We start from the raw sequence: 21,391 nt of genomic DNA, 5'->3' as shown, positions 1-21,391 counted from the left end.
TTAAAATGAGCAAATACAATGTTACAAGTATCAATTTTTTTTAAAACGACAAGTAAGCAGGGACTAATATCCAATTGTTCAAAATATTTGAAGAAATTAAACAAAAGCTCTGTAATTAGACTTTTGACGATGCGAATTTAAGCATAGATGCAATTTGGGTACTCCTCATTTCAGAATCATTGATGGTTTGGAGGTCAGTTTAGACCAATTTTTCTATGATTCCATATGGATTAAAAATCAAATTGGTGTTACCCCGAAAGATTCAGAAAGTGTCAGTGGCTGAAAAAGGCACTCACTTCAAATTATGATTTTATTATGATTATGGGAACATTTAATATTGTTAAATTGTAAGTGAATATAGCACACTAAAGACAGTTTTGAGTCATTATCGTTCCAGTCACTACACACGTGTTTAGGAATAGCTGATAATCAAGGGAAATAACACTTTGTATGAGTATAATTTGACACATGTGTTTTAAACCATTATATGATCATTATTTAGCAGCTGGTCACTTAAGTATGCAAATATACAGACAAATATAATAAAGAAAAACATATTTTTACATTTTAATGTACATTAACAAATCACAAGATAGAAGGGGGAGGGTCAAACCTTTCCACCTAGTAAACTATAAAGCTACTATTGATTGTTCCTCATTAAACATGTTAAAATTAAAATTGTAAAACCACAAGGGAGAAGCAATTTGCTTTTTAGTGAAAAACTTCCAAGAGTGTGTTTTTTTCTCTCTATAAATAATACTGTTTTGTATTAAATAAAATGATATCACAACCTAAGGTAATTTTTTGGTTTTATTTCAGTTTCAGACGTTTCGTTCCAGTTTAGCCTGAGACAGCAAATTAGAGGTTTTAAAAAGTCTGAATTACAGGTGAGCATTAAAATGTATTAGGCAAGTTTTAAATTGTTTTTTTTTTTATTTATGTCAAAGTTTTGAATATATGCTGATATGTAAACTGTTGCTATGGTCTTGCTATCATATTAAAATCCTTAGTTACTGATTTTTTCTACTCGACATTTCCAGTTAAACCATGAGGCAACTGTTGGTTACATGTATCTTATTCTGCAATCTGTACTTACAAATGTAGCATTATTTTAATCGATCGTTATTCAATGACATCATTATACATATGATGTCATTGTATTGTCTTAAAAACTTAAAAACTCATATGCATTTCTTATTAATAAAAAAGGGTGTCACTGTGAGCTGTAAAACATTTAAAAAAAAATTTTTTTAAATAGATTTATGTAAAAGGACAAGTTTTGAAAATTTGCACTTCATTGCACTTTAATTATATGACAAATATGACATTCACAACAGTTTAAGGGGTTTCTATAGTTGAAAATACCTGATTTCTGCTGTTAAAAAAAAATCAGTATTTTAGTGAGAGTATACCCTCTCCACAACCTCCTATATCTGTATACCCAATCCCTGCACGCCTATATCTGTATACCCCCTCCACAACCTCCTATATCTATTTAACCAATCAACATCCTACATATGTACACCCCCTCCACAACCTCCTATATCTATTTAACCAATCAACACCCTCCTATATCTGTATAACCAATCCACATATTGCCCCATCTGTATAACCAACCCACCCCCTCCTATATCTGTATAACCCTCCACAACTTCCTATATCTGGATACCCCCTCCACAACATCCTATATCTGATAATCTGCATACCCCCTCCACAACATCCTATATCTGATAATCTGCATACCCCCTCCACAACATCCTATATCTGCATACCCCCTCCACATACTCCTATATCGGTATACCCCCCACACCCTCTTATATCTGTTTAACCCCTCCACACCATCCTATATCTGTATACCCCCTCTACAACCTCCTATGTCTGTATACCCCTTCCTTAACCTCCTATATCTGTATAACCAATCCCTGCACGCCTATATCTGTATACCCCCTCCACAACCTCCTATATCTATTTAACCAATCAACATCCTACATATGTACACCCCCTCCACAACCTCCTATATCTATTTAACCAATCAACACCCTCCTATATCTGTATAACCAATCCACATATTGCCCCATCTGTATAACCAATCCACCTCCTCCTATATCTGTATACCCCTCCACAACTTCCTATATCTGGATACCCCCTCCACAACATCCTATATCTGATAATCTGCATACCCCCTCCACAACATCCTATATCTGCATACCCCCTCCACATACTCCTATATCGGTATACCCCCCACACCCTCTTATATCTGTTTAACCCCTCCACACCATCCTATATCTGTATACCCCCTCTACAACCTCCTATGTCTGTATACCCCTTCCTCAACCTCCTATATCTGTATACCCCCTTCACACCCTCCTATATCTGTATAACCAATCCACCCCCTCCACAACTACCTATATCTGTTTTAACAAATCATAACCCTCCTATATCTGTATACCCCATCCACAACCTTCCTATATCTGTATATTCCCTCCAAACCCTCCCATATATGTAAACCCACTCCAAAACTATCCTATATCTGATTAACCCCTCCACACCCTCCTATATCTGTTTAACCCCTCCACAACCTCCTGAATCTGTATAGTCCCTCCACAACCTCCTATATCTGTATACCTCATCCAAACCCTCCTAGATCTGTATAATCCCTCCAAAACATCCTATATCTGTATAACCAATCCACCCCTTCAATATCTGTATACCCCCTCAACAACCTCCTATATCTGTTTTACCCCTCTTCATCCTCCTATATCTGTATACCCCCTCCACAACCTCCTATATCTGTATAATCAATCCACCCCCTCCTATATCTGTATACCCTCTCCACAACCTCCTATTTCTGTATACCCCTCCACAACCTCCTATATATGTATACTCCATCCACATCCTTCTATATCTGCAAAACCCATCCACAACCTCCTATACCTATTAAAGAATCAACACCCTCTTACAACTGTATACCCTCTCCACAACCTCCTATATCTGTATACCCAATCCCTGCATGCCTATATCTGTATACCCCCTCCACAACCTCCTATATCTATTTAACCAATCCACACCCTCCTATATCTGTATACCCCTCCACAATCTCCTATATCTGTATACCCCCTACACACCCTTCTATATATGTGTACCCCATCCACACCCTCCTATATTTGTATGCATTATTTCTACCCTCCTACATCTTTATATTATTTTACAGCATTTTATAGTTTTTAGTGTTATCACTGATATTGTTAGAATTATATATAAATATACTAAATAAATAAATGATTTGGAAAATACATTGAAGGTATAAAAAGTCATGAGAATTCCGAATTCAATTAGGTTATATCCAGGCACTCTGGTTCTAAACCTTGGTTCTTTGGTTCAAAACCATGGTAACCCAACTTCTTGGTTCCATCTGGGTTCTATTCTAGATCATTCTAATGTTCCGTTGAAAATAACAGAACAGAAGATAACCGCAAGTCTACGAATAAAAAGGTAAAGTAGGTCAAAGAAGCTAAAACTATTTTATAACATTAAACATTTAAGCATTGACGGTAAAGGAAGCTATAAGGTATTTATCTTCTCATTTTAAATATTTTGATAAGGAAACTAGAAAAAAATAAAGCATCGTATAGATTTTTAAAACAAACCGAAGTATACAGTAGGCTACAGCAGGAACATATATATGTTAGTTATACTGTTCCCAGGCTACATCGAACATCCTTTTATTTAATTCAGTCGTTTTGTTTTCTTTTTTTTTTCCTTTACTCATCCCTTATTTATGTAAATATGTCTAGACAGTGGCGGATCCAGAACTTTTCCTAAGGGGGGCCCGCTCCAGTCATGCTTCAATGATTCCCTATATAATCAACTAAATTTTTCCCACGAAAGGGGTTAAAACCACCCAATTAGGACATGTTGTTTATATGGCTAACGATATGTGCATCTAGCCACTTGACCAGTTGACGACTTGCATACATATTTGATTGCACATTTATTATCAAGTTCGACTGAATTTTATTTAATGGCTTTTTAATAATGTCAGATTTGAAAGAAATACATGTGAAGTATATGTAACAAATCTTTTTGTTCAAAACAGAATGTTAAAAGACAAATAAAGGAAAGTGATGATCAATAAGTTGGTAAGCTTTAATTAGTTGGAAAAAAAGTTATAAAATATAATAAAATGTATAATTATGTACATTAAATTTGTCAAATTTGATACTCATTCAGTCATTGTGAAGGGCATGCATATAATCATTCTGCAAAAAATAAAGAAATCAAATTTAAGATTGAATATTTTTATAATAAAATTATGTGAACATGTGTTAATGACAGTGCTAGTGGGATGTGTATCACCAGCACAATAGTCAGAACTTCTGTGTTGGCGCCATGATTTAGGGGCATAAAGAGTTACACTAGTCCGTCTGTCCCGAACGTCCCATAAAAACGGGTTTCAGCTCTCCTAACTTTAGTTTGCCTCAACCAAATACTACAAATCTTATACAATATATAAAAGAAGCTGGTGCATTAGAGCCAATGAGAACTCTCTACAAGAGACTTAAATGACACAGAAATTAACAATTATAGGTCGATGCCTCTGCTGGTGGACTATTAGTCCCCGAGGGTATCACCAGCCCAGTAGCCAGTACTTCGGTACTGGCATGAAAATACGGATTTTTTGTGTTATTAAAATTTGCTGTTTCAAAGTATTAAAAATTATTATAAATTAAGGAATGTATCTCCCTCATGCAAAGCTCTGATTCTTTTCACGAATTTGGCTATACTTTTTGGACCTTTTGGATTATAGCTCTTCATCCTTTATATAAGCTTTGGACTTCAAATATTTTGGCCACGAGCATCACTGAAGAGACATGTTTTGTCGAAATGCGCATCTGGTGCAACAAAATTGGTACCGTTGATTTTATTTTTAATACAATGTAGCCTAGGTCACCACACGGTCTTCGTCAATGAGCAAGGTTCATACCGCAAAGTCAGCCAATAAAGGCACCGACATGACAATGTAAAACTATTCAAACGATAAAACAAACGGTCTAATTTATGTACAAAAAATAAACGAAAAACAAGATAGGCACGTGCATATAAAACAAGGAGGGGTTAAACATGTTAGCGGGATCCCAACCCTCCCCCTTATGTGGCATGAGTGACAATGAGAACTCTCCACAAAAGACCAGATGACACAAACACTAACAACTATAGGTCATATACAGCTTTCAACAATGAGCAAAGTCAATACCACATATAGTCAGCAATAAAAGGCACTGAAATGACATTGTAAAACAATATTCAAACGAGAAAATAAACGAACAAATTTATGTACAAACAAGAATGTGTCCATAGTACACGGATGCCCCACTCCAACTATGATTTTTTATGTTGTGAAATTGGGTAAAAACTTTAATTTGGAATAAAATTAGAAATATCATATCATAGGGAACATGTGTACTAAGTTCCAAGTTGATGTAACTTTAACCTCATCAAAAACTACCTTGACCAAAAACTTTAACAAGAATTTGGCACGATCATTTTCTATGTTCAGTGGACCATGAAATTGGGGTCAAAACTATAATTTGGCATTAAAATTAGAAAGATCATATCATGGGGAACATGTGTACTAAGTTTGAAGTTGATTGGACTTCAACTTCATCAAAAACTACCTTGACCAAAAACTTTAACCTGAAGCGAACGGACGCACAGACAGATGCACAGACAGACGAACGAACGAACGGACGCACAGACCAGAAAACATAATGCCCCTCCACTATCGTAGGTGGGGCATAAAAATGAACGAAAAACAAGTATGTAACACATAAAAAATGACATTCAACCAAATGTTTTTAAACTTATTCACAATGCTTATGGTCACAAAATGGTCAAAATTACGCGAATCCTGCATCTATATGTGGAAGTTTGCTAATTTTTTCACAAGCAGGGGCATCTGTGGTTAATAGACATATTCTACATTTATTTCAGTAATCAGCTTATTTACTTCCATTGAATTCTGCTTTAAAAAGACTTAACTTGCACATTTTTTTTCAGGATCTCGGTGCAGTTTGGTAACAGACAGTAATATTTCAAGTTAAATGTGACCAACTTAACAAAGTGTTTCACTAGATTGAGCTCTCTGTCTAAGTGTACTTTAAAGGTTCTAAGCATTGAGTTAAGTTTATTGATATGCGTATACCTTCTGTGTGCTTGCACATTTTTTTTCAGGATCTCGGTGCAGTTTGGTAACAGACAGTAATATTTCAAGTTAAATGTGACCAACTTAACAAAGTGTTTCACTAGATTGAGCTCTCTGTCTAAGTGTACTTTAAAGGTTCTAAGCATTGAGTTAAGTTTATTGATATGCGTATACCTTCTGTGTGAATATTTATGATGTAAAATCAGACTATCCATACCTACATGTCTAAGGTAAAATGATTGAAACATTTTGCATTATCTATCACAACTGGCAGCACACGATGCTACTGAAGCAGTGAATTTTCTTACTTGATATTCACGGAAATTAAAGGATTTAGTTTCATCTGAACCAAACATTCTTAAAAATTGAGAATGGAAATGTGGAATGTTTTAAAGAGACAGTAACCATGTCAAAAGAGCAGAAAGCAGTCAAAGGCCACTAATGGGTCTTCATAGCTGACTATGCGGTATGGGCTTTACTCATTGTTGAAGGCCGTACGGTGACCTATAATTGTTAATGTCTGTGTCATTTTGGTCTTTTGTGGATAGTTGTCTCATTGGCAATTATACCACATCTTCTTTTTTATATCTTCAACAAAGCTAGAAAATCCCTCACCCAGAGGCGGGCTTCAGATGACCCTTAACAAAATGTGTACCAGTTCAAACTCCAAATCATAAAATAAACTTACAATTAAAAACATACAAGACTAACAAAAACCAAAGACTCCTGACTTGACGTCAAGGTAATCATACCAAGAGACACACCCAATATGCAAAGGTCAAGAGTCAAAAAGTCATAGTCTGGTCAAGAGATCCTTGTAAAAAAAAAACACAAAGCGGATTTTGAGAAAAGGGTCATCGTGGTACACAAAACTAACAAATATCTCTATATATCTTATAAAGATGTAAGAAGATGTTGTATGAGTGCCAATCAGACAATTCTCCATTTAATTGAAACAAAATATACAAGTTGTACATTGAGGGCAAAGGTCAAGCTCACATGAAGTTTCTCGTGCCACTAGACTCACCATCTTATGACAATAAATCATTATGCCACATATTCAGAAGCAAGGTCAATTGAAGTTATATTTTGAGGTCAAGGTAATATACCAAAGAACAAACTGTATCATGATGACACACCCAACATGCAAAGGTCAAGAGTAAAAAAGTCATAGTCTGGTCAAGAGTTCCATGTCAAAAATACACAGCAGTCCTGCACAAAAGTTCATCATGTTATGGTACACATAACAATGTATTATGTCATGATGCACTACACATGTCAAATACAGAAAACCTAGGTCAGAGACAGAAACACAAGACATATAACTAAACTCAAATGAACGGTACTTGTATTGCAGGTCACTACAATTGCCTTCAACATAGAACATAAAACTCTCGCAACACTGCAAAGTTAAAACCGTCTTTCACAAAAGTTTGAGCAGTATTCTTTGCAATGGTTATCTTACTACAGTATAATTGTTAATTGAGAATCGAGTCCTGCAGTTATGTCAATAAATTAAAACGGTAAGATTAGACATTAAAACATTTAACACTAGGGTTTACCATTAATTTCTAACCTAAGCATGTGAGAGTACTATGGTAAACTGTTAGAAACACATGATACAGTCATGAAATTTAATATTTGCAGTAGTACGACCAGAACAATACAAGACAGAGTTGTAAACAAATGAAAGTAATGATACATACGAATTTTTAATCGCAATGCACAAATAATGAACCGTAGTTTTCATTCTATTTATTCATCTAAAATGTACGCTTGCGTTAAACATTGGAAATTAACACTGTATATTTATATAAACGATCAATCTTGTAAGGAAATAAATAAACGATGACAAAGATGATAGGTATCTCTGCCACTACACAATTTAAATACAGGAATTTGAAAAAAATTATAGTCTTTATAGGATCATCTCTTTCAAATCATTTTCAAAGTGCCAACTCAATATAAAATTATTAAACAATTTTTATTTCCTCCTTATTGAACATACAAATATTGTCTAGTAATTAGTCTTTGTTATAACTGTCATGACAACGGATTGGTGTAAGTTTTGTTTGACAATTTGTTTGTTTACACTGACTTAAATTACAGCCAGTATGATAGTCTATTTGTTTTATAGTAAAATTTAGCCATTCAAGGCTATATAACTTTTTCATATTTTAAGTCCAATTTAAATAATCTTATGACTTTTAACTATAGTCTTTAAATAAAATCCAACCATATCTTATACATCATTTTAGTGATTCATTACTTAATAGTTGAACACTGGTCATATACTATAAAATATTACCTGATGTGTTGTCACCAAAGGACTGGCACCTCCTTGTTCTACCAGACATTTTGTGATCTGTAGATATCCCCTCTCAGCAGCTATATGTAAAGCTGTTCTTCCCTCAAACTATAGTATAACCAAATAACATGTAACTATAATGTACAACTCTTTGTTATCAATATCAATAATATACAACATATCCTACAACTGACATCAAAACTTGTCTGATAAACTGGACAATGTTGTGTAATAAATATAAACAAAATATATCTCACATGAATCAGTGGTCAAAACTCAATACAATGACCAGTCACACTTGTATTTATATTGTATATAACACTACTGGACGAAAAAACGTCTGTCCATACCAGTAACAGTCGTTCTAAGACTGATAATGCCTGTTAAAGTTGTAACAGTTGTTAAATTTCACTGCTTCAGTTATTTTGTAACTGTCCCAACTTTAAAAGTGTTTGTCTACAACATATATCGACTGCAACAACGCAAGAAATAACTGCCAAAGACATTAAAGGACTGATACAACTATTTCAAAGTTGTAACAGTTGATTTACAACTGTCCCAACTCGAAAAACGTTGCAACAGTCATAAATCAAAGAGCTGATAGCTCTGAAGTGGAAGAAGGTGAATAAAAAGTAACTTGAATTACCATAAAAGCAGCCCCACTTACCCAGGCTGCTTTGTTCCATTATTGTTAAAATGTATTTTTTTCTTCAAACAAGAAAAGGTCTTAAGTACATGGATTTCCCATCCGTACAATGTGAATCTCTTTCTATGTTCAGTTGACTATGAAAATTAGGTAAAATCTTTAATTTGGCAGTAAAATTAAGAAGATTTCTTAGCTTACACAATGAAATCTAATATAAACTAACTTTTACAAATTTAAATTTAAATTTAAATTAATCTGACTACTAGACCTTTTATTAGTCTAATTGCACATATTGCATGTTAACTTAAATAATGGAAACAAATTTACCATATAAACTTCAATGTAATCCTTGAAAGGAGGTCTAGATTGCTAAAATAATTTATAAATTTTAATTTTTTTATTTGTCCAAAATCATTTAAATACATTTAATTAACATCATTTTATGATTATTTGATTAAAATATTAATCATTTATAGTATTTTTACAATTTACATTTTTATATAAAAGCAAAATAACTGAAAACAGGCTAAAACAAAGGGAAGTAACAAAAAAGTATTTCAATATTCCCAATACACATCGTTTTGATAACACAACGGCAGTTAGCCGGAGGTAAACATCGTTGATTACCAGTATGTTTGACACCCAAGCTGTCAAGTGAAGCCATATAATTATACATCTTCTTTGATGTTCAGGTAAAATTTAACACAGGTGTCAATTACACCCGTACAGTAGTAAGAAGTGATTAAATATGGCGTCTGAAAATTGTCATTCATGAAATATTTCATACTCGTGAGTTTTTTCTCCTAAACGGGAGGACGGGAGGAGACCCCTGAAATGTATGTTACGAAGGGTATCTAATTCACATGACAAAGGAAAACCATGAATAAAGACAACACTTTATATATCCTTTTTATTTATATAAAAACAAAATCTTCTTGTCTGCAGGATTGCAAATTCGTAACTTCAAGGGCGAACTTGTAAACAGGGCGAGTTGTCCCGATACCAAATTCACGCATGCGTAATACAAATATCTACAGTTAAAACATCCTGTTACAAGTAAACAAATAACGTTCATGTGGATGAGATGAAATCTAATTATTTACATAAATAAAAGGGTCATATTTACGATAGTGATTGTTTTACAATCATAATTTACAAATTAAATGATTCAGATGCCTAATCATGTGTAAAAATCGGTGTCAGGAATCTAAGTTGTTTTGAAATTGTAATATACGAAATGAATGCGGCATACAGAGACTCAATGACAAGGGTCGGCCCCTTGCGTCTTCAGAAGACTTGACGTCTTCTTCCACTAAAAAACTGATTAAACGCCTAAAGAGTTGTCACAGTCGTAATAAAACTGATGCAACTATTTGAAAGTTGTAACAGTTATTTTATTACTGTCCCAACACGGAAAACGTTGAAACAGTCATAAATAAACTGTCTAAACGCAGAAAAAGTTGTAACAGTTAAAATATAATAGCTTCAACCATTGTATAGGCCTAGCTAATTTATAAGCGTAGCAACTTCAAAACATTGATATTCGTGTACACTTAAAAGTCACGGATACAAATTGTCTGACAGCCAGGCCCGGGATAAAGGTTAAATTATTTGTAAAACAATTTTACCATGTGAAATATAAGGTTGTGACAAAGAGAAACAACTTTCATTCCCATTTAATACATTAATTTTAGATGTATATTGTTTAAAAAAAAATAGTTTTTTGAAATATTTGCCGCTGAACACATTTTTGTATTCCTCGGTTATTTAGTGAATGTGTTGAATTTATATATTTTTTTAACACTTCCTCGCCATTATCTCTTCGAACAAATTAAATCGGAACCAGCCATAGATACCTGCAATTTCACTAGATAAAATATAACTGCTAACAGAAAAAGCGAAAAATTACCCAATGTATTTGTAAACCAAACGTATCTTTATAACTGAATTAACAGTTGACAATTTTTAATATTATTTTTTTTTTATTATTAAATCAGTTAGGTGTGAAATCATTCATGCATACACAATTGTTTTCAATACCCGTAGTTTTACGAATCACATTACTTCATAATAACGCTAATATACATGATATACACTAAACCTAGCCGGGAACTCCTTATACACACACTTGTCAAACTTATCCCCATACAAAACTGCTTTATATTTTTTTAGGGCTTATTTCAGACACTTATTCTGAGCTTTTTATTCGGGGCTACATTTTTTTCTTTTAAAATTATAAATATTGCCGTATTAACCATATTGATTTCTATACATGTAAAACATATAATCAAAGCTATTACGGACATTTAACACATCTTTAGCGGCTATGGAAAACAAATTTTAAATCTATCCAAATTTAATTTATTTTATTTTATCGTTTTTTTATTTTAGAATAGTTCAATATTAACTCGACTTTGTACTGTATATTCTTCATATTGTACGAAATGGTCAATGAGTTCAATTGTAATTGATACACATGATACATATAAATAGCACGTCAGCATTCACGATTGAGGTGAACAAATATTGTCACTCGCGAGAAAAAATCATATTTTCACCGGATTTTCGCAAACAATTTACCATACATATTTTGTACATTTGTAAATACTAGTAGATGGACATACTGTTCATACAAGACCTGACAAAATAACTAGCGCAAGTGAAAGTTCAAATGTTCAAAACAAGAAAACTCGCATTGTTTCAGACAGGAAAATCAAATCTTCTTTTATGTTTTTTCACATCATGGTTTATAACTTGATGTATTTGGTCAATTCTAAAGACTGACATCGGATTCTCTTACGTGGTTTCAGTTGATCAGATGTCGTACTAATTACGTTTATCCAAAATATTTTCCCATTTCAATTGTTCAACTTCAAATTATTCAATCTTGTAAATGCTTGTACAATAATGACATACTATGTAATTAGTAAAGAAAAGTAACAATGTTACTAGATGTAGACAATATTCTGGGTCCCTTAATATTTTTTTTGTTCGGTGTGAGCCGAGGCTCCGTGTTGAAGGCCTTACATTGACCTATAATGGTTTACTATTATAAATTGTTATTTGAATGGAGAGTTGTCTCATTGGCACACACACCCAATCTTCCTTTATCTATGACAGTACAGTAATGGAAATTTTAAAAATGGTCACATTTATAAATTACGAAAATGGGTCCCATATTCTGAATTCATATATACACCTTAGAAAAAACAAGTGAAACTGCGAGCTACTGCTCACTGATGATACCCCGCCGCAAGTGGATAATATAAATAGTGTAAAAATATGCAAGTGTTCGGTAAACAGGAAATTGTCGAGTGATGAATCTGAAAACGCATCGCACGGTATAGATGACTGATATAAATCCTGAAACCAAATTTCAGAAATCCTTGTATTGTAGTTCCTGAGAAAAATGTGACGAAAATTTTCAACTTGGCTTTCATGTGTAAAATCATACAAGTGTTCAGTTAACAGGAAGTTGTCAAGTGATCAATCTGAAAACGCATCACACGATATAGCTGACTTAGATAAACCCTGAAACCAAACTTCAGAAATCCTTGTATTGTAGTTCCTGAGAAAAATGCGACGAAAAATATTCATGGGAGGGACTGACTGACGGACGGACTGATGGACAGACAGAGGTAAAACAGTATACCCCCCTTTTTTTAAAGTTCGGGTATACAAATACACAGATTCAGTGACTTGTGACTCGTTTCATCCCGGATGGCAACTATTAAAGAACCTACCAAGTGTATTCATTGTAAATTGTTTTTGTCCTGAACATGCATGTAATATTTGCTACTGGACAATAGCAAATTAAAACCCCAAAAATATGCTTCCAAACATCAATATTATAATTAAATTACAACAAACAGCTCACTATTAGTGCATTATACATGTATGACTTTGTAATGCTTATTGTGTTTATGGAAACCAATGGGAAAATGTTGCTTAACATCTTGGGTCATATATTTAGAAGGCATTTATTCAAAAGCAGATAGAATGGATTTGAAGAAAAAAACATGAATAAGGGCAGAAAATCACCTATTTAAAGTACAAGTCTTTGGTTAAACACAATATATGTGTCATCATTGGTGTATCAATGTTGCTTTTGTGTACATGGTATAAAAATCAAACTTGGGTTTCTCATCTAAACTTGTTTACATTGTGTTACATCATCCAATATGGCTAGGCCTGTTATAGGTTTTTCATTATCACACTTATGCGGAACTGATTTTGCTCATTGTTGAAGGATGTACAGTTACTAACAATTACATCACTTGGCTAACGATTGATGGTCGTCTTATTGAAATTCATACCACATCTCCTTATTCTGGTTATCATACAGTATTCATGTTATACAATACCTAGTATTATCAAATGAATTATAACAATTGTTAATAGTTGTCAGACTTTTGTTATCAAAAAGCAGCTACATGTGTATAATCTTGCTTTTCCTACATGTATGAAGGTTTTAGTACATTGTACATGTACAGGTATCACACAAACTTTCCATTATAAATAACCTTTGAAAAAGAATTTAAGTCACAGTAAAATTAACCATGCCAGACAGATGATGTACACCGTACAAACTGACATTCCATACACAAAATTTAGTGATTTATACTGTCAGTGGAATAGACTTAACATTCTTAACATACAAACCATGAAAATTAAACATTGCCCAATGAAACATGAAATGAGGTCATGGTCAGATGTAAAGCCTGCCAATCAAACTTGTACACCTTATGAATATATATCCAATAATATGCCAAAAATAGTGATCCTATACATGTCATGCATGTACATGTAGTCTATACTGTAGCATCTGAGAAACATTTGGAAATAGATCAAACAACAAAAACTAAGCATTGTTCAATGAACCATGATATTTTCATTGAGGTCAAAGTCCGATGTAAGTCTTGCAATTAAGACATTTTTTCATACACCAAATATATATAATTGACCTACTTTTCCTACTGCTTGTAGTATTTAACATGTGTGAGAAACAAACTTGACAAATTACATGTACTAACTGAAGTAACCTTAATCACTGATCCATGAAATGAAGTCAGGATCAGGCCAACCTTGCCTGACAGACATGTATATATATAAATGGGTTTACCTAAAATTAATCCATGTTATACATGTAAGACTTAGAGTATATTCCACTGTGACTGTTCAAACAGTAATATTTTTTTCCAAACAGTTACATGTTCATGTAGCATGATGTAGTGTACCATGCAAACTAGGTTACGTGCAAGGGACAAGTCACTAACAGAAATGTCATAACATAAGGAAGTACCCAGGCCTTTCAGCTTCTAAAATGTATCTGCTGAAGCTCAAATACAAAACGGTACATTGTAGTCAGATTGTAATACCAATTTCTTGCATGCATGTACTTCAACTTTTGTTGCAGGTGGAATAATAAAATTATACTTTAAAGTACATGCATGGTTTATTTGTTTCAAATACTTGGCCACTAATCATGCTTATTAAGATTTTTATTTAATTCTAATTCAGACTTTAATAATTTAAGTACAGCAAGCAGTCATTTGACACTAAACAATTGACACAGACTGCACGAGACCCTCATAGTTGGTTAAGATCTTTTTACACACCCTGGACAAGCTGGTGGTAGTTAACAATTGCAATGCCAACATAAACTTCAGATGTGATATACATGTACTGTTTTGTAAATTTCACTGAAGCTAGAAATTCACATTATCCATATTCATGATATTGTTATTATAATAAATCCACTAATTAAAAGTATTCATGAATTCAGATATGATGCACTATTATTAGTAGTATTCACTGAAACTATGAATTTTCATTATTCCAAATTGCTATTTCAAATGAATAATTATCCTGGGTATTCATGGAACTCAGAAACAATGTACATGTATGATTGCAGTATTAATATGCACTACAACTATGGAATTTTGTTATTCCAAATTCACAATTGATCATGATTGATGATAATCCCAGGTATTTAGTCCTCCAGTAATGTGGTCCTCCTTTTTATACAATATATTAAGTTTCCTATTTGTACAAGGCACAATTTTCTTCTTGTTCAATTTAATCAGAACATCACATCATCATCATTGAATAATGCTGCAAGCCCTATTCTTTATTTCAAAAACAATAGATAACTAGTATAAAATAATGAATTACTCCATTGTTTCACAATTTACAGCTATGAGAGCGACTCAGTGACGTCTACATTTCCTATGCATCAAAGTGCACATGTTTCCTATGCATCAAAGTGCACATGTACTAGCAGGCATCATATTCCAAGTGGGAATCATGGTCAAACCAATACATTTTCAGTATGATTCTACAAAATAAAATATACATTAAGACTCAAGTACAGTAAATGTTTAACTAATAATAAATATATATAATACTACATGTACATGTATATACATTGTGCAATAATAAGAAAGTTAATTACAATAACTGTATTTACCTAAAACTATGGCACTCATTGACTGAAAAATTCTAGCACTAATACAATTCTATTTTCAAGTCACTATTAACAAGAAAAATAAATCTGTTAAGGGGGTCTAAATTCTTTATACTAGTGTTGTCTTTTTTTCCTGCATTAATGATATTTTAAGTGTGATTGAGTACTTTCATTGAAGGGTTACTGTCTTATTGAGGCTCACACCATACTTTAGTTCATCAATTCTTTAAAACACAACAGGTTATTTCTTTTGTTCATTTTAATTATGTTTATAATTTAATATGAAATATATTGATACTACAAACATGACAAAGAAAAGTTTAAGGAATGAAAAAATAAAATAAATAAACAACTTTGCACTGTTACTATATACATGCACTAGATAATATTGACTTTACCTTTGTCCAGTGCATATAATGAATAAACCTTTGTGATGTAAATATATTGTTCCAAGACTTAACCATCCCAGTTAATGTTTTAAATCCTCGAGTTTAATATTTTTTACATCTTTTGTGTTACCCTGAATACTTTTTACTTATTCATTTCTTATTACAGCTTGCATTAAATAATGCTTTGCAGCTCAGACAACACTTTTTGTTTATTTAATTTAGTCATTTAACCAATTTTATTTTAATAAATCAATATTGAAATTACTTTTAAAATTTGAATTTTTATATCCAAAATAATAGTATATCCTGCTGTTTCATATTATTTAAAATTATAATTTGTTTTGAAAAAGTTATCAAAATTTTAATCATGATAATTTGTGAAGATTATCCTAAAATTATATCATTATACCAATGACAGATTAAATATCATCCCCAGGGCAATAAACTATTGTGTCTTAATTTGTATATTAGCTACATCATGTATATAATAATTTCTTATTAATACCTATCAGCTATCCAGTGTTAACATCCTGATTATTACCTATTTTAATGTCACATTTGCATGGTCATATTCAGTAAATACAAAGATTTTATTTTTCTATTTTTTTTAAAATATTTTGAGCTTCATAAAATACTTTAAAAAGGTTTATACCATGTTAACATAACAAAAATGCATACAGACATGACAGATAGATTGTTTTGTTATGTTTTCCTGACATATTGAATTTTAACATAAAATAATTATCATGATTATGTAGAAAATGCAAAAAATCAGCAATCGTTTGTGAATGCACATAATCAAAGGAGGTGTGGGATATATCAATGATGCATCAACCCAACAGTTAGGCAACAATAAAGTAACCAAAACACAATTGAATGCGTGTCAAAAAATATGACTCATGATTAGAAGGTCCTTAATAATTGTGGGAATAATAAAAAGACCATTGAATGTTACTACTTGTAAGTTACATAACATGTATTGCACAAATGAATTTTTAAAAACAATGCTAACAGGGCACAGTTTATATAAAAATTTCACATGAAAATATATAGTTTAGGTTCAAATTATTAACAAATTATAGTGATTTAATATAAATTCTATGTTAAATCTAAAAAGAATAAAATTATGATGCTAGCTTTCCTCTTTTAATATTTGCTTTTTAAACAATGCAGTACATGATAAAACAATTACTAATTGAATAAGCACAATTTGTTTAATCAACAGTGTTTAAATGGCAACTGTTTATGACTCTGTGCCTTGTTTCAAGAACATTAATTTAATAATATTGTTTTATTTTGATGATTAATGCTATTTTAAACCATTTCTGAAATACCTATTCACTTTCAATTCCTGCTATCATGTATTATCAAAAATATATATTAATGTTTTGTTGTCCATGATTTGAGAATTATTTAAAATCTAAATGAAAGTGGACACTTGCTAAATAAGTCACTATTAATCTTAAAGTTAATAGTTTTCATAACATTTTATGATCAAATCGTATGTTTTTGTACTATGCATGTTTTTTTTTATGGAAATTGTGACATCGCAATGCATTCCTAATTGAACAAAAACTATCAGCTGATAAAGCAAAATCAGGGAAATACTAGTAATCCTGCATAAGCATGATAAGAAACACATTTATATGGATACGTACATGTAAAGATCAGTTGGTTGTTGGTTATAAAATGTCCAGTGACAAGTATTTCATGCAAATTTATGACCCGAGTTAGCAATACTTTAACATTCAATATGTACGATACATGATGTATAGGTCAGTGGCACATCCGAAACTTTTCATAAGGGACAGGGTTGCTGACTGCCCTTAGGGACACAGATCCAGTCATGCTTGAGTGATTCCCTATATATTCAACCAAATTTTTCCCACAAAAAAGGGGAAGATATAGAGTAACCTTTTCTGTATTCCACTCAGGGTGATGTATGCAAAATAATTAAGGTAAAAATGGCATACTGTTCACACATGATAATAGGGGGAGGGGAACGGTGTCCTTTATGACTTTCAATGATTTATTATGATGCTCAACTTTAACATTGAAGCTCAAAGCCTATATTTTCCCTGGAATATGCAACTTTGCACGAGTGTGTTAATATAGAACATTGATTCATAGCTATAGCCTATCGGAGTATCTAAATACATAAATTCCGTAGGATCAGTTGTGGATCCAGACATTTTAAAAAGGGGGGGGGTCCAACCCAGGACAAAATAGTGGGGGTCCAAATATATGTCCCCATTCAAATGCATTGAGCGGCCAAAAAAAAGGAATGGGTTCGAACCCTCTCCCCCCACCCCCCTTTTGATCCGCCAATGGGAACAAATTGTAAGGTCTGTAAGCCGACAAATGTGCACATTTTCCCTTCAAAATTATGAATCCATGATTATTCGATAGACATGCTATAAAATATTGATAATTTCTACTCACCGATTGTAATTTCCAGCTAAGATTAGTAAACATGTGGTCTAACATCTGTAGTTACCTGTGTAAAAATATAGTTTGCCGACCTGAGGTCCAAGGTTTTTTGCCGACAAAAAATTAAAGAGGGTAAATCGTTTACGGTGAAGAATTGTTTTCCGTTTTTAATGAAACTTGACAGATTTTGCTAGTTATTTTTTTAATCATCGGAAATGTCCTTCTTGGTGAAATTCGAATTAAAACTGTTTTATTATGCTGTACAATATTGGTAACTGAGTCATAATCTTTAAATTTATTTCAAGTACACCCTTGTACATTTTTCTATTGCGCAGAATTTATCAAAACTTTTTTAAGTATAAATTTGAATGAATTCATTGTCATCTTCTTATTCTTCTGCAATAATATTAAAACTCTATTTTAAACGAAAGCTGCTGGTTTTTAAAACCAGTAATGAACGAAAATGTTATAAAACAGATATTATAAAATAAAAAGTAAGGATATCAGAAGGATTATTTAAAGTCAAACGCACATGACTGTCAAAAATGAACGGACAATACTACGGCAATAAATAGAAAACGACAAAAGACAAATTACGATCGCAAAATAAATGAATAAACAGCAAAACAAGTTAACCATGTTAACAATCGCACAATAGACGATAATAGTATAAGTAAAGACTATTTCACAACAAAATCAAATCTTGAGAGCCGGGTGAGACGTGATTTTTTTACACTGATGGCCGACTACCGTTACGCTAAAATATTTGTATTAAAACATTTACCGACTGTATCAACCTATGAAGTGTTTGTTTTAAACATTTAACGACTGTGTCAACCTTTTATAAGTTGTTATAAACATTTAATGACTGTACCAACCCTTAGAAAGTTGTAACAAACATTTAACGACTGTCCCAACTCTAAAAACGTTGTGACAAACATTTTTTGACTGCATCAACGTCTGAATAGTTGACACAAACAAATTTTAACTGTCTCAACTATGAAAAGGTTGGGACGGACATTATGCAACTGCCACAACTATTAGAAAGACTGTAATAAATAGATTTTGACTGTGACAACACCGTAAACCACTGCAACAGTTCTGAAATGACTGATGGTAGCATTTTTTGACTTTCACAACCCGTAGAAAAGTTGGGACAGACATAAATAAACTGTTGCAACGAAATATGACAGATTTGACAGTCATTACTGGTCTTTTACAGACTAAAACAGTCGTACAATGACTGTTACTGGTATGGACAGTTGTTTTTTCGTCCAGTAGTGTAAACAATAAATAAACATGTTTTGTAGTGAAATGTCAAAACTTCCATTAAACCTGATATCTTAAAAAAATATTTTTTTCAAGAAATGTGTAAAATAATTATATCAATGGTTTCAGTAGAACAAAACAAGTAAAATGAGACCCCACTTTATATGATTCTTACACATATTTGTTTCGTTAAAACTGTCTAATTAACAAATGATTTAGAGTAGATTCAGTATAATCATTCATTTTAATAAAATATTTTTTTAAGGAACATGAAAAGGAGTTATATTTTCTAATTCAGAACAATAATATGAGTAAAAAGAGACCCCACTTGACATAATTATTACAAATATTTGTTCGTTAAAACTGTCTAATTAACAACATGATTTAGTGTAGATTCAGTATAATTGTTCATTTTAGTAAAAAAAATTTTTTTTAAAGAAACATGAAAAAAGTTATATTTTCTGTTTCAGAACAATAATGCGAGTAAAATGAGACCCCACTTGATATAATTATTACAAATATTTGTTCATTAAAACTGTCTAATTAACAACATGATTTGGTGTAGATTAATAGTAATGTGATCAGACTAAGTAGATAACATACCTCTGTGATGTCGATCTTACATCCTCTATCAATGAGGAATCTACAGATCTCCAGGTGTCCCCACCTGGCAGCCCTCATTAATGCTGTCTGTCCATCAAACTGGAATAATACAACTGACATCAAAACTTGTCTGATAAACTGGACAATGTTGTGTAATAAATATAAACAAAATATATATCACATGAATCAGTGGTCAAAACTGAATACAATGACCAGTCACACTTGTATTTATATTGTACATAAACAATAAATAAACATGTTTTGTTGTGAAATGTCAGAACTTCCATTAAACCTGATATCTTAAAAAAATATTTTTTTCAAGAAATGTGTAAAATAATTATATCAATGGATTTAGTAGAACAAAACAAGCAAAATGAGACCCCACTTTATATGATTCTTACAAATATTTGTTCATTAAACCTGTATAATTAACAACAGGATTTAGTGTAGATTCAGTATAATCATTCATTTTAATAAAATATTTTTTTTAAGAAACATGAAAAGGAGTAATATTTTCTAATTCAGAACAATAATATGAGTAAAATTAAACTGTCAATTGTTCTTGAACAATTGAGAGGTCTTTCCTTTTGTAATGTAAAATAAATGTTCAAATAGACATAGAATGTATTGAAAAGCTTTAAAACACACTGAAAATCCTTTAAATAAGGTTAAAAAACTAAATTCGCTATATGGGATATGACCTTGACCTTTGACCTTTTGACCTTTGTCAAGGTCATTAATCCCCAATGTCATTGCCGAAGAGCCCATGGGTCTAGGACCTTTGGTTATATAGTAAAAGCTGATTTTGTCTTTCCAAAAACCTAAAACAGGTATAATGCCCCTTAAAACTAGAGGCTCTCAAGAGCCTGTGTCGCTCACCAGTATGTAATGTGGTTTATAAATGATGAAAAATAAGATTGAAATCATTATGACAAGCTTTAAAAAGCTCTATAATGATGGAGTTTTTAAGTTTGATTTATTTTGGTCCAGCTGTTAAATTAAAAGCAGGTTATTGCATTATAAATGTTGTTCTTATATGTAGAGGGGCATTATAATAGAATGGTAAAAGTTTTTCTAC

General features: G+C 32.2%; 1 protein-coding gene across 1 annotated transcript in view; it reads right to left on the bottom strand.

The window, feature by feature from the left end:
- The window catches only part of LOC134702070 (uncharacterized), a 252,744-nt gene extending 244,134 nt beyond the window's left edge, over positions 1-8,610 (bottom strand). The window contains exon 1 of the mRNA XM_063563166.1: positions 8,511-8,610. The gene's annotated coding sequence lies outside the window, so the exon portion shown is untranslated. The remainder of the gene's footprint in view (positions 1-8,510) is intronic.
- Positions 8,611-21,391: the final 12,781 nt, after the last annotated feature.

The sequence above is a fragment of the Mytilus trossulus genome, unplaced genomic scaffold (assembly GCF_036588685.1).
Source record: "Mytilus trossulus isolate FHL-02 unplaced genomic scaffold, PNRI_Mtr1.1.1.hap1 h1tg000396l__unscaffolded, whole genome shotgun sequence".
Taxonomy (NCBI): Eukaryota; Metazoa; Mollusca; class Bivalvia; order Mytilida; family Mytilidae; genus Mytilus; species Mytilus trossulus.
Note: the sequence above shows the minus strand (reverse complement) of the source record. Positions and strands in the feature narration are given on the sequence as shown.